Here is a 14,359-nt window from a genome sequence, read left to right as displayed (position 1 = left end):
TAGTCGGGAGGTGTTCATCTCCTTAACCAACATGGTCATTTTGCGCTTCTTGGAAACCAAGTTTGAGACACCAAAATTGAACTTGCTCATTCTTGCTCGGGAGTTGAAGACTATGAAGGTAGAATACTTTGACAACTTAGTAAACTTGAGGGTATACTCCCTCACACTCATACCCCCTTGACGAAGGTTGATGAACTCTTGGATTTTAGCCTTTCTTAGCTCCAATGGAAAGAAGCGGTCTAGGAAGGCACCCTTGAACTCTTCATATCCTATCAGCCTCATATCTTTATCCCTCTCAATAATCCATTATTCATACCAAACTCGTGCCACGCCTTTGAGTTGATAGGCCACTAGCTCGGCCTTCTCATTTATAGGCACACCCATGATAGACACAATCCGATACACCTCATCAATGAACTCCATAAGATCCTCATCTATTTTAGAACCATAGAATTCAGGCGGATTCATCCTTTGGAAATCCCAAATCCTGGAAGCCATATTTTTCACTTGAGAAGGTGGAACACATTGATTCCCTTGGTTGTCTACAGCTTGTGCCAATAATGTGATGACATTGTTAAACTCCGCATGGATTAACCCTTTCTCTTGACATGGGACATCAGGAACAAGAAGAGCTTGATCCTTACCTTTAAACTTTGCTCTTGGAGGTGCTCTTTCTTGAGGCACTACCTAGAGAACACAAAATGGACCGTTAGTTAGAGGAAAGCTTAGGACACTCTAAGGAACGACTTGAATTTGAAAGAAGTGAAAACTTTACTAAACATCCCATAGTCTCCTATTCATAATTGTGGTGTACTTCACAACAAAAACAAGATCATATTTGACGCAGTATATAGGACTCCTTATATAGGACTCTAAGGACCATTTCAAAATCTCAAGCTCTGATACCAAGATTTTCACGACCTAAACTTAGAGATTAGATGTGACACGGTGAATGAAGTACCCAGAGGCACCTCATCCAAATCTCTTAGCATTACATTAAGCTTTTCATCGATAATGATAATAAAATAAGTGGAAACATAAGGGACAATGGGACTAAGGGATTCCATATAAAATAAGATTCCAAGTCATTTGAAGATCATACATATTATTTTCCAACCATACCTTCTACTTTAAAGACTTGGCAGAGGCTAAGACATGTCCCTAGCTCACCCTCAAGATATCATCCAAAAGTACCAAAAGTAACTCAATTTTCTATACAAAGCATAAGCTAGAAAGATAGGAATGTTGTTCCCAATATATGGGAATTCACCAACTGTTAGTAGCCTTCAACAAAAAACTTAGCCATGGAGAAGAGAGTGCGGAGCAACACCGGTTCCTACATAGTGATATCATGTAGGCAAAAGTATGTGTTAATACTTTGAATGTACTAAGTATGTGAGCATGCTATACAATGAAGAATGTAAGACATTTATAAGCAATATCCATAAGTGAATGCATGCATGAGAAATCATCACACGAAACCTTAAAATATTCATTTTGTGGAAAGATGAATGTAACCAACATTTGAGACCATGCGAGCTAGTAAATGGAATCTAACATAACCCCCTATGTTGGCATGGGGAGACTACTTAACAGTAGAACTCTGTCAACTTTAATCAGTTATTTCACTTTAACTTTAATGGCTAATCGTGGATCTACTAGTCTAAATACTTACAAGGGCTCCTATGTTGGCGAATAGTCAATGCAATATGAGACTTTACTTAAGGACCCCTTAGGCAGTGTCCCCATCTACATGATATATTAGGTACTAGGTCAATCCCGCATAATAACATTTACATATCATATTAACATAAGCAATTATATAACTTTAGACATCAAAACATGACTCGGCAGAATAGCTCATTAAAATATTTTATTTGATTTAAAATATGAGAATTGTCCTATCACATTGAATCCTTTGTTTGGCTAAGAAGTCCCTTCATCATTATTTAATCATTTCATATGACTCTCTAAAACATAAATATTTGCTTCATAAACTTTCGTTGGGAGTCAAAGCTTTTATTTCAACTTTACTTTAACATAAGGAAACTAGGTGAGTTCATTTCATAACCTTAAAATACATTTAAAGAATACTTATATGCATGAGAGTGAGGGAAATGCATCAAATTAAACATCTTTAAAAACCCACCAAATACACTTTAAAACCACTTTCAAGCCTTCATATAAAAACCTTAACAAATCCTTCTTTTTAAGAAATTGAGAGTCAATATACATCTAGGTAAATAAACTTCAAATATATCATAATCTATGCATTTAGAGTCAGCATGTAAAAGCCCATAAGAATTTATCTTTTAGAATTTGAACTATCAAGTTGAGAAAATTATTTGGGCTCCATGGGTGGAAGAACCCATGGATGAAACCCACATACCTCGGGGAAATAAAATCCCTAATGAAACTTGAGGAGGAATGGAGACTTGAAGATGCCTTGAGATGAAGCCCTAGCTTGGGTTGAAGTTTTTGGGAGAATTTGAGAAGAGTGGATTGAATGTCTTGATTCTAAGTGTGAAGGATGAGGGTTTTAGAGGGCTTAGGGTCTTTAGATGAGAGAATTCAGTCCTCAAAACGTCTCTATTTTATTTAAAACACAGGAAAAGACTAAAATATCCCTTTTAAAAGCTGACCAGAACTATCTTCATAAAGACTCTTCACGTTCCACGGTGCTCACCATGGCCCGTGGTGGGGTCTCATGATAAAGGACTTGGAAAAATATTTTGGAAAGCTTGCAGGGAAGGTCTCTAAAGTTTCTCCAGGAAGCCCTTTCACGGTCTGTTAAGGGCACGATAGGTCGTAAAAGGTGGCCGTGATGCGGGTCTTGTAGAAACCTTTAGAATGACCACTACGAGAACACACCACGGTCCATGAAATATTCCACTATCCGTGGTGGTCGTCCATGGCCCTTGCCTTGGTGAATTTCCTGAAGGCCTTGGGTAGGGGTCACCACGAAGGACTTCCCAGTTTATGGTGCTCAACCTAGTCTATGGTCCTTTATCATGTTCCCTTTCTTATAAGTCTGAGTCTCTAAATCTCTATCATGGTTGCTCACCACGATCTGTGATGGTTACCACAGCCCGTGATAGCTTCCATGGTCAACTCTTAGTGCCAATTTTCTAGATTTTCTGAGAATTCGTCCTTTGTTCCTTGGTTTAGGACCTTTCACGTTTCTGGGGTCTTACACTCATGCATGCTAGCATCGTTTTAAATGATTTAAAGGTTGAATGAATAGAACCCACCTAGTTTTACTATGTTTCAATGAAGTTTGAATTGAAAGCTTAACTCCAAATGAAAGTTTATAAAAGAAAATATTTATGATTAAAGAGAGTCTTATGAAATGAAAGAATGATTGAATGATGATGAAAGGGCTTCTTAGCCAAAATGGATTCTTTATGTGATAAGGACAATTCTCACATATTTAAATCAAAGAAAGGTTTTAATAAGCTATTGTACCCAATGATGCTTTGATGATCTAAAGTTATGTAAATGATTACGTTCTTACTATATGAAATATTCCATGGAATTTGACCTAGCACCGAATGTGGCATATAGATGGGGACTCGACCTAAGAGGTCCTTAAGTAAAGTTTCATGTTGCATTAACTATGTGCCAACATAGGAGCCCTTGTAGGCATAGGATAGTAGATTCACAAATAGCCCTTAAAATTAAAGTTAAAGAAATGAATGAAGTTGACGGAGTTCTACCCAACAAGTAGTCTCCCCGTGCCAATATAGGGGGTTATGTTGGATTCCATGTAATAGCTCGCATGGTCTTAAATGTCGGTTACTATCATCTTCCCACAAAATGAACATTTAAAGGTTATTCACATGAATGATTATGCATGCATTGCACTATGTTTCATATTACGCAAATGCTCTAATTTTTCTTAAATGTTCATGCATGACTACATACTTAGTACATTCAAAGTGCTAAATCATACTCTTTTGCCTACATGATATCACCATGTAGGGACCGACATTGATCCACATTCTCCTCCCTGTGGCTAGTTGAAAATGTTGAAGACTACTACTTTGGTGAGTTCCCATGTTTCGGGTACAATATCCTTTCCTTTTTTCTAGCTTATGACATGCATAGACTTATGGTCATCTTTTGGTACTTTTGACACTTATTATGAGGGTGATCTAGGAATATATCTTAGCCCCCGCCAAGTCTAAAGTAGTAGAGGTATTGTTGGACAAAGACAATGTTTGATGTTGTAAATGACTCCTAATTCTATGTTGTTTCCCTTAGTCTCACTGTCCCTTTTTCTTCCGCTTATTATTGAATGTCATTAGCTATGAAAAGCTAAATGAATGCTAAGAAGCTTGGACGAGGTACCTCCTGGTGTCTCATTTACCGTGTCACATCTAGGTACTAGGCATGGTTTGTGACACATTTATAGATATGGTGTGCTTCACACTGATGAACAAGACTCTACTTGATGCAGCATGTTAGACTCCCTAGGTCACTTTAAACCTTTTGCTCTGATACCAAGTTTTTCACAATCCAAACTAGGCCCTAGGTGAGACACGGTGATCAGAATCCCAAAGGACTCCAACCAAGCCTCTTAGCATATCATTCATGAGCATACATAAGGTAGATAGAGCAATAAGACTTAAACATAGAAGCGAAAATAAGTCTCAACAAAACTAATCTCAGTAAAAAAAAATAAGTCTCAAACCCAAAATGGAAAGACAATATAGACTCCATGACATCCAAGGTGACTCTACTAATATAGATGGGGCCATAAGACATGATCCTAGCTCACCCAATATAGACTCGGCAGAGTTCACCCCAAGATCCAACCCATTAGTTTACACGTAAGAACTTATCCCCATTATCTTAGCAAAAACAAACATGTACTCCTTAAGAATATGTCAATTAACCACATTATGGTTTATAATTAGACCATTGCTCACCACTAGTCACAACTTTGTTTTTATCCACAAGTTCGCAGAGACACAAGCAATTATACCTTTTTGTGATTCCAAATATTCTGGCAAGTACATTTCATACATAGGTAGTTATTCAGGAAACATAAAAAAACACAACACATTATATTATCCATACAAGAAAACTTCACGTATTATATTATTCATGTAAGTACACTCCACACATTGTCAGTTCGGCAGGCAACACTATGCACAAAATCAAAAGATCACATTACACTACTCAAACAAGTCAAGATTATTGAATCGAGTTGCTTCATGGATGACCATTAGCCGATAATCCATGTGTTACGCAGCTCTTAAGCTTAGATACCAATTGCAACCTTATCGATTCCAATTTTCCTTGCTTGCGTTCCTTCAGTTGCGACAACAATGTCTGTTTACTTTGTTGAGATACCAATCAGACTATACCCATACCACAAGAAAAAAAACCATACAAAAAGAGAGAAAAAATAGAACGACTTCCTAAAATACTTCATAACCTTCCAAAGATTAGGTGTGGACATCAATACACCAATTTGCAGGAGTCTATTCCGTATTTTCTCTTGCATTGGGAGACGATAACCTGGGCTTTGATACTAATTTCCTACGACCCAACTCACTGGGTCGTGCGGGCACCTACTCTAAAATCTAAGTAGGAGAACCCTTCATTTCTAAATAATTAAATTAAGTGAAAAAGTAAAGGATTAAGAAATAATACTGAGAGATCATGCAATTACCAATTACTGAGTTTAAAACAAAATCAAGGTTTAAATTTCAAAAATAATTAATACCCCCAAGGCATCTAGTCTAAACAAGTACAATAGCTTCTGAAGATATAGTGTATGAAATAAAATAATTACATAGCTCCCACCACAATGAAGGAAGAGTAGAAGCTGTTGAAGAATCATCTTCGTCTTCACCTATGGAACATCACTGACCCTGCAATCAGAAGCAAGAGTAGTATCACTACAAACAACACGCACTGATAGGCAATATCGGTCAACCCAATGAACACTACTTAATATAAGAAATCAACCAGAAGAAGAACATGCTAAAACAGATACCCTGAGCCAACCTTTATACACACACTCTGATCACCCTACTTGCCTGGATCACCACTAGTATGTATCATGATATCAGTCTTCTATTTGGTCCACTGTCAACTCTAATACAGATCAAGGCCTATCCCTCTATCATACATAGAGGAGTTTCCAACTACACATCACCTCAAAATCCATCTAACTCACTTACTACACTCATACAAGTTCCCACTACAACCATCCGAAACTTGAAAATATAGTATTCCATAGTGCAATTTCATTAAACACCCTGGACCTAAACTCCCTTCAGAAAGCATAACCTATTCACCTCATCACCATACCGACCACTCTACTTCATACTCTTGAACATTCTCATACCTGGGATACAGGATACATCTAACAACCACAATATAGTAACACAGATAACACCACCATAATTATAAAACTGGTAACATTTGGACTTCTAATCCTTTTACAACAATTATTACATAGGATAAGCATGGTTAGATACAATTATGTCAATTAGAAATACAAAAGTCATCACGCATGTAATCATATTCAACAACAATAATAACCCAGTGAAATCCCATAACGTGGGGTCTGGGGAGGTAAAATGTACACAGACCTTACTCCTACAAAGGTGGGAAGGTTGTTTTCGAGAGACCTTCGGCTCAATAAAAGCATAAAAAGAGGTTAGATAAGGCTAAGAAGTTCAAAGTGATATGGGAAAGCAAATAATAAAAGCGACATAGATAAAATAGAGTAATCAAAGTACAGAAAGTAATAGATAATAATAGAAATCAGAGCACAAGAAATTAATGTGCGCTAATGCGCTTACTAATACGGAAGAATAACAAGACTATGTACTAGCCTTCTACCCTAATACGAGTCCTTTACACCCTCCTATCTAAGGTCATGTCCTCGATAAGATATAACTGCTCCATGTCTTATCTAATCACCTCTCCCCAATATTTCTTCGGCCTACCCCTACCTCTTCTGAAACCATCTATGGCCAACCTCTCACACCTCCGCACTGGGGCATCTGGGTCTCTTTTCTTCACATGCTCAAACCATCTTAGTCGTATTTCCCTCATCTTGTCTTCCACCGAGACCACTCCTACCTTATTATGAATAGCCTCATTTCTAATCATGTTGCTCCTGGTATGCCCACACATCCATCTCAACATTCTCATCTCAGAAACTTTTATCTTTTAAACGTGAGAGATATTAACTGGACAACACTCCACCTCATATAATATAGCCGATCTAACAACCACTTTGTAGAATGTGCCTTAAGTTGTGGTGGCACCTTCTTATCATATAGCATATGGGAAGCGAGCATCCATTTCATCCACCCTGCCCCAATACAATATATGACATCATCATCAATCTTCCCGCTGCCTTGCATGATAGACCCAAGGTACTTGAAACTACTTTTCTTTTGGATGGCCTGGTCACCAAGCCTAACTTCCGTGCCAACCTACTGAGGTGTCTAATTGAACTTGCACTCTAAGTACTCCATCTTGGTCCTACTCAGCTTAAACCCTTTAGACTCTAAGGTATGTCTCCAATCCTCCAGCTTAGTATTAACTCCGCCACGAGTCTCATCAATCAGGACTATATCATCCGCGAAAAGCATACACCATGACACATCACCTTGAATTTGTCGCTTCAATCCATCCATCACTAAGCTAAATAAAAATAGACTAAGAGCTAATCGTTGATGCAACCCAATCACAATTGGAAAGTGCTCTGAGTCCCCTCCTACTATCCTTACCCTGGTTTTGGCACCCTAATAAATGTCCTTAATCACCCTAATGTACGCCAAAGGTACACCTTTAGCCTCCAAACATCTCCATAGTATCTCTTATGGAACTTTATCGTAAGACTTTTTTAGGTCGATGAATACCATATGCAAGTCCCTCTTTCTCTCCCTATACTGCTCCACCATTCTCCTCATAAGATGGATAGCTTTTGTAGTTAAGCGTCCCAGCATAAATCCGAACTAGTTCTCTGAAATAGATACGCCTCTCCTCGCCCTCATCTCCACCACTCTTTCCCATACTTTCATAATATGGCTTAGAAGCTTGATACATCTATAGTTGTTGCAGCTCTAGATATCCCCCTTGTTTTTGTATAGAGGAATCATTACGCTCGACCTCCATTCTTTGGGCATTGTTGCCATCTTAAAGATAACATTAAATAACCTAATCAGCCACTCCAAACCTACCGAGCTTGCGCTCTTCCAAAATTCTCCAAGAATCTCGTCAGGTCCAGTCTCTCTTTCCCAATGCATCCTACGCACAGCTTCCTTAACCTCTTTGACCGTAAGACTCCTACAACACCCAAAATCATGATGCCTCCCTATATGTCCCAAATCTCCCAACACAATCTCTCTGTCCCCTTCTTCATTCAAGAGTTTATGGAAGTATGACTATCATCACTGTTTAATGAGGGTGTCCTCTATCAATATTTTTCCATGCTCGTACTTAATGCACTTCATTTGATCCATATCGCATGCCCTTCTCTCCCGCGCCCTGGCTAGCCTGAATAATTTCCTTTCCCTGCCTTTCTCTTCTAGTTCAACATAAAAGCATTCAAAAGCTGTTATTTTTACCATCAAAACCGCCGACTTTGCCTCCTTCCTCGCTATCTTATAAAGTTCCTTATTCATCCACTTCTCTACCTCATCCTTGCTTTTTATCAACTTTGCATACGCCATCTTCTTTGCTTCCACCTTCCCTTTCACTTCTCTATTCCACCACTAGTCCCCTCTATGCCGACCACAACTACCTGACGAAACTCCCAACACTTCCCTTGTTACAACCCTAATACAACTAGTCGTCCTATCCCACATACTATTTGCATCTCCACTACTATCCCAGACCCTCATATCTTTTAATTTCTCTCCCATCTCAAGGCACTAGCCTTGGTCAAACTCCTCTATCTGATCCTAGGTCAGTCATCCCTGACCCTCTTCTTCCTTATTATCTTGATCCGTAAATCCATCACCAAGAGCTTATATTGGGTCATAAGGTTGTCGATCGGAATGACCTTACAGTCTTTGCACAAACCTTTATTATCCTTTCTAAGGAGTAAAAAATTTATCTGAGTCTTAGCCACTAAACTACGGAAGGTTACCAAGTTGTCCTCTTTTTTTGGGAAACTCGAATTGTCTATCATCAATCCAAAAGCTCTTGCGAAATCCAAAAGTGAAACTCTTCCTCTATTTTTATCCCCGAAGCCAAAGCCTTCATGCACATCATCATACCCTCCCAAAATAGACTCGATGTAACCACTGAAATCCCCTCCCACAAAAAGCTTCTCAGTAGGCAGTATGCCTCCCACTAACTCATCCAAATCCTCCTAAAAGCGTCTCTTATCCTCCTCGCCTAAGTCTGCTTGGGAAGCATAAGCACTAATAATGTTCAACGTGATCGCTTCAACAACCACCTTAATTGACATTATCCTATCAATGACTCTCCTAACCTCCACCACCTGATCCCTTAAATTATTGTCTACTAAAATACCTACCCCATTCCTATACTTTGATCTACCAGAGAGCCAAAGTTTATACCCGTCTACCTCCTTAGCTTTAGAACCTACCCATTTGATCTCTTCGACACAAGCTATGTTAATCTTCCTCTTCTTTAGAATCTTAACTAGCTCTATGGATTTTCCCATTAATACCCCGATGTTCCAAGAACCTACTCTCAGTCTAGATGTTTTTTTGACCCACTTACCCCTCCTTACCCTCATTCCTGTCCCCGTCCCCATCCCTGAGTGAGAAAATGACCCTAGTCTACCATCACTACCCAACTGTATGAGCAAAAAATAGATATGGAAAGATATGGAAATCGGAGGTACCAACTCCAGTTGAAATAAACCTGGTTGCCACCAGAAAATACTGGAAGTGAAAAGTAAACGTTATGGGAATACTCAAATAGCAAGTGATTATTCAAAAAAACTCTCTGAGGATTTTCATCAAACACTTTATGTGCAAGGCGATAATTTGAAGATTCATATGAACTGATTTAAGCTTCAATCAAAAACTTCAAACCTGATATTCTTCCCTTTTGACCAAAAGAATGAAGCTCTTGATGACACAGAGAAATGGCAAAAACAAAGACCAATACCAAGAAGATAGGTTCAAATAGATTCCACCAGCATTTTTGAGGAATTTAGTAGCTCAACTTGAAGAAAATTGTCAATTCTGGCAACTTGGAATCTCGAATTCCTCTTAATGAAAATTGTCATATTCATTCACAAATAATCATTCAATAATGTCCCTCATGGAACCCACACCTAAATTGTTAGTGTTTTGATGTGATACTTATTTCGGTAGTTAGTGTGTCGATGTGACACCCATTCCAATATGTACTGGAATGGTACCCAATTATACCAGTATGGTACTCAATCCAATATATACCAGCGTGGTACCCGAATCAATATATACCATCGTGGTATCCAATCCAATATGTACTAGCATGGTACCTAATTCAATATGTACCGGCGTGGTACCTAATCCAATAACCACAATTACAATCACAATTAACAATGAATAGTTCACACTTGCATAATCAAGTAACAAGTGTATTGCATATAATTGGTCCTGAATAGTCATTTCATTAGGTTTATTCCATCTTTCCCTATTCACATACATGCAAGCAATACTAATGATATAGTTAACAGGATACATAACACGTACGGGAAAGTAAACCATCATTTACACCTAAGTCACCGAATAGGTCCATCCACATAGTACACATACCAACCCTAAATACAAGAATAGCACTTACTGTCATCCAAACTCCATGAGCACAGGCCTAAACATGAAATCTCCTATCAATTTACATTATATTAAGCGGTGGGAACAAGTTTATAACTTCTCAATTAAGAAAACCTAGCCTACCTAGGCGCCACACAGTTATTGAAGGATAATAGCTCTGCTCTTGACTTTTGCACAACGATGGAGGTAAGCCTAAAATTCATGGGTTGTAGCCTTCCTTGCGCTAGAAATCTCTTTCTCCATCTCTTCCAAGCCTAGAGAAGCTTTTTGAGGGTTTATAGGGTGACCCTCATCTATTTTGGTACTTAAGGGAACAAGGAGAAAATAAGAATTCACGTCTTTTAATTTTGTTCCTGACAATCCCACAATGGCGGCTCCCATCTTGTTATGGCGACGCCGCTGTGGTGGGATTATTCCCTATATGGCAGTATGGTACTACACAAGATCGAGTTACTTCTCCAAAATTTTGCCCTTTCTAGATAGCGACGGTTCAGATAGTTACAAGAATGGTGCATCTTCTCCCCTATTCTTCTTTCACTAGTGGTACCATATCCTTACCACATACTTGAGCTGACATGTAGCCAACTCAACACACTCTGCATCAGCAACATGTATAACCTGAAATACCTTTTGAATCTCATCCACAAAGTTCTCTGGATCCTCATGAGTGTAGACCCAGTAAACTTGAGTGGATTCAACCTTAAAAACTCATGAATCCTTAAAGTGTCTGGAGAATCCCATCGGACTGCTCCTTGTTAGTTAAACTGTGCAGTCATAGACTGAGCCAACATTTGGATGGCATTGCAAAACTCTGCATTAGTAAGTTCAGCCTGAGGTGGCTACTCAAAAGGTACTACTAGACCCCTTGGACTGACGGGAACTTGCGGCTCTTCTTGGTTTTCATCTTGCATAGAGAGACGTCTTGTGTTCCTAGTTTGTATCGGGCAATCGACGTCTCTTCTTAGAGGAATGATCAGTAACACACGAATGCATGAATTAGAAGTCACTTTCATAGAGTCAAACTCTATCGCACGAACTAGAGTATGAAAGAAGTGAAATAATTTCTAACGTCTTGTAGCCTCTCCATTATAGATGTGGTGTGTTTGACACCAATAAGGATGACTCTATTAGACACGACCTCATAGACATCTTAGAATATTTGAACTCTGAGCTTTGATACCAAGTTTGTCATTTTGCAGTCTACTCCTAGGTTTGACCGACACTATGAAATTATTATTGGTCCCAAGCAAATCCTTGGCCTAGTTAACTACTAAGACGAAGACTAAACTCAATAGCAAAGCTTTAAAAAGTGAGAATTTAAAACACTTAAATGTAAACTCATGCATATGTCTGCAATATCTTAACATAATATGAAGTAAATGTTTAAAATAAAATTTGGAAAGACTGAACTGATTCTACTCTATCTATGAAGCCTCTAATAAATATGAATAGGTGTCGGAAAATCCCATGACCACTCCAAAAGAAACTACTAATACCAAAAAAATTACTATAAAGGATTCCTCCAAAAGAAAGGAGGTCTCACCAAAAGTTGATGAAGCATGATCTCAATAGAGCGTGTGTTGATGATCCTGAGTACCTGTGTTTGCATCGTAAAATCATGCAGTATCGAAAAATATTAGCACATGAAATGCATGGTATGTAATATAGCAGAATAAAAATAATGATTGAACTGAAAAGAAGTACTGATAATAATAACTTGACTAAAATGTAAAGCATGCATGTAAAAAATGGAACATGTAAAACTTCACAACTGAGAAAACGCAAATATACATATAATCTAAAAATAATAACTTTACTTCTTGGGGAGTTTCTCTAACAGACAATCATCACTATGAGCCTTGTGATGATACAATGTACTGCTTATGTTGCCAGAGCCATCCAATACCTTGACAGGGGTAAGGGGCACAATTTAACTTATGGACCCATCTAATTGGACTTCTCAGAGGCAAGTGAAGAGTCGCCCTAATCAACAGTACAATTATATCTACGTTGGCGGCGCATGTCATGGAGTTTGAGTTATCTAAACTCATACCTAAATTAGTGCTTGATACTATTCCCCAAAATAATACAATAGCTCTCATAATAGTAATATTGTCTGTGATGAGTCAAAGCTCAAAAAAACTTTACTGAAGCTATACTGAACTTTACTTAACTAACTGAAACTGCTCTTCAAACTATTTATGTTTTCTTTAAAATAGACATCTTTTCCTCAATAAAAATAAGGCATTTGGAATCCTTCAGTTCACTTAAGACTCTTTCAACTAATAATAATACAAAATACTTGATCTTACTTATGTTCTTGAAATCATGCATAGTGAATAGTAATGCAGACACTTCAAAATTCTTAGCTAATGGGGTTCATGTGAGGAAAAAACATAAACTATAATTCAAGGATTAGAATTTCATGAATAAATATACACTCAATGTTAATATGATTTTTGATGAGAGAATTACTCATATAGAAAAGAAAGATGATAATCATCACGAAAAACAAGCTATGATTGAAAATGATTTTTCAAATATCTCTAATATTTCTACTGATGATAAGGAATTATTCCTTGAAGCTATTGAGCCTATTACAGCTCATAAGCCTTTGGCAAAAATCAATTTTTTTATTGATTATAATTTAAAAAGAGATTTTACTACTCTTATTGATAGTGGAACTGATTTAAATTGCATGAAGAAGGATTAATACCTTCAATATATTTTAAAAAGACTACTCATAGTTGCTTCAATGTAATTAAAGATTCGCTTACGAATCATGCAGTTCAAAGACAGAAAGATCTTTTATGGTTCTATCATAGCCCTAACAACGCCTCCTTCATGGCTAACATGGGCCTTTATAGGAACACCAAACAAAGCTAAGATCTTTCCCCCTCCTAAACTACATCAACTCGATCTTAGAAATATCGGAACAGTCCCTTTTTACCACGTTATAATAGTTTAGGTTGTTGTTAGTCAGACACAATGTTTAGCCCATCATTTGGTCCTATAAAAAATTAAAAATTTGAAATAATATTAAAACAGAAATACCTTAATTAGAAAACTCCTAGCAGTAGCTCCAAAATTAGAAAGCAGCCATAATTTTATTTATATTCGAGTGGTACTGCAAAAGAAATTATAAAATAGAGGTTGTCTAAAGCCTACCTTTCACTTAAGAAAATAAATCCTTATATAGAAAGGAACTGAAGAAAAATCTAAATACTTGAAGTAAGGGCTTCCGTCATATTACATTATTAATCCGACATCGAGGTCCATTACTTTATAAAAATAAATAACAATTTAACTTTTATAAAAGTTATTGTCTTTTCATCAAATTTTCACTTTATCTCCTTGTTTGGTTCCTTTTAGCTTGTCTAAACTACAAGATTCTTCAATTTGGTTCTTGAATTGTTGAAGAAATGTTTCAATGTCCATCTCTTCTGTGCTATAAACACTTTGGGATTCATCCGCTAGACATGTTATCTGAGAACTCTATACCCATATTTTTTATCAAAACGTTTTTGACTTCTTCCATATAAAAAAAGGACATTCCGGTGCACTTAAGCTCCCGCTATGCACAGGGT

General features: G+C 37.6%; 1 long non-coding RNA gene across 3 annotated transcripts; it reads right to left on the bottom strand.

Moving 5' to 3' along the window:
• Positions 1–1,054: 1,054 nt before the first annotated feature.
• LOC129881660 (uncharacterized) lies at positions 1,055–13,921 on the bottom strand. Of its 3 annotated transcripts, none has more exons than XR_008765666.1 (4): positions 13,827–13,921; positions 12,316–12,369; positions 5,804–5,882; positions 1,055–1,336 (listed from the first exon to the last, which is right to left on the bottom strand). It is a non-coding gene; the product is annotated as an uncharacterized LOC129881660 (long non-coding RNA). The 3 variants fall into 3 exon arrangements; XR_008765665.1 differs by having other exon boundaries at positions 5,815–5,882; XR_008765664.1 differs by lacking the exon at positions 1,055–1,336 and having other exon boundaries at positions 5,694–5,882.
• Positions 13,922–14,359: the final 438 nt, after the last annotated feature.

Source organism: Solanum dulcamara, chromosome 3, assembly GCF_947179165.1.
Source record: "Solanum dulcamara chromosome 3, daSolDulc1.2, whole genome shotgun sequence".
Lineage (NCBI taxonomy): Eukaryota > Viridiplantae > Streptophyta > Magnoliopsida > Solanales > Solanaceae > Solanum > Solanum dulcamara.
Note: the sequence above shows the minus strand (reverse complement) of the source record. Positions and strands in the feature narration are given on the sequence as shown.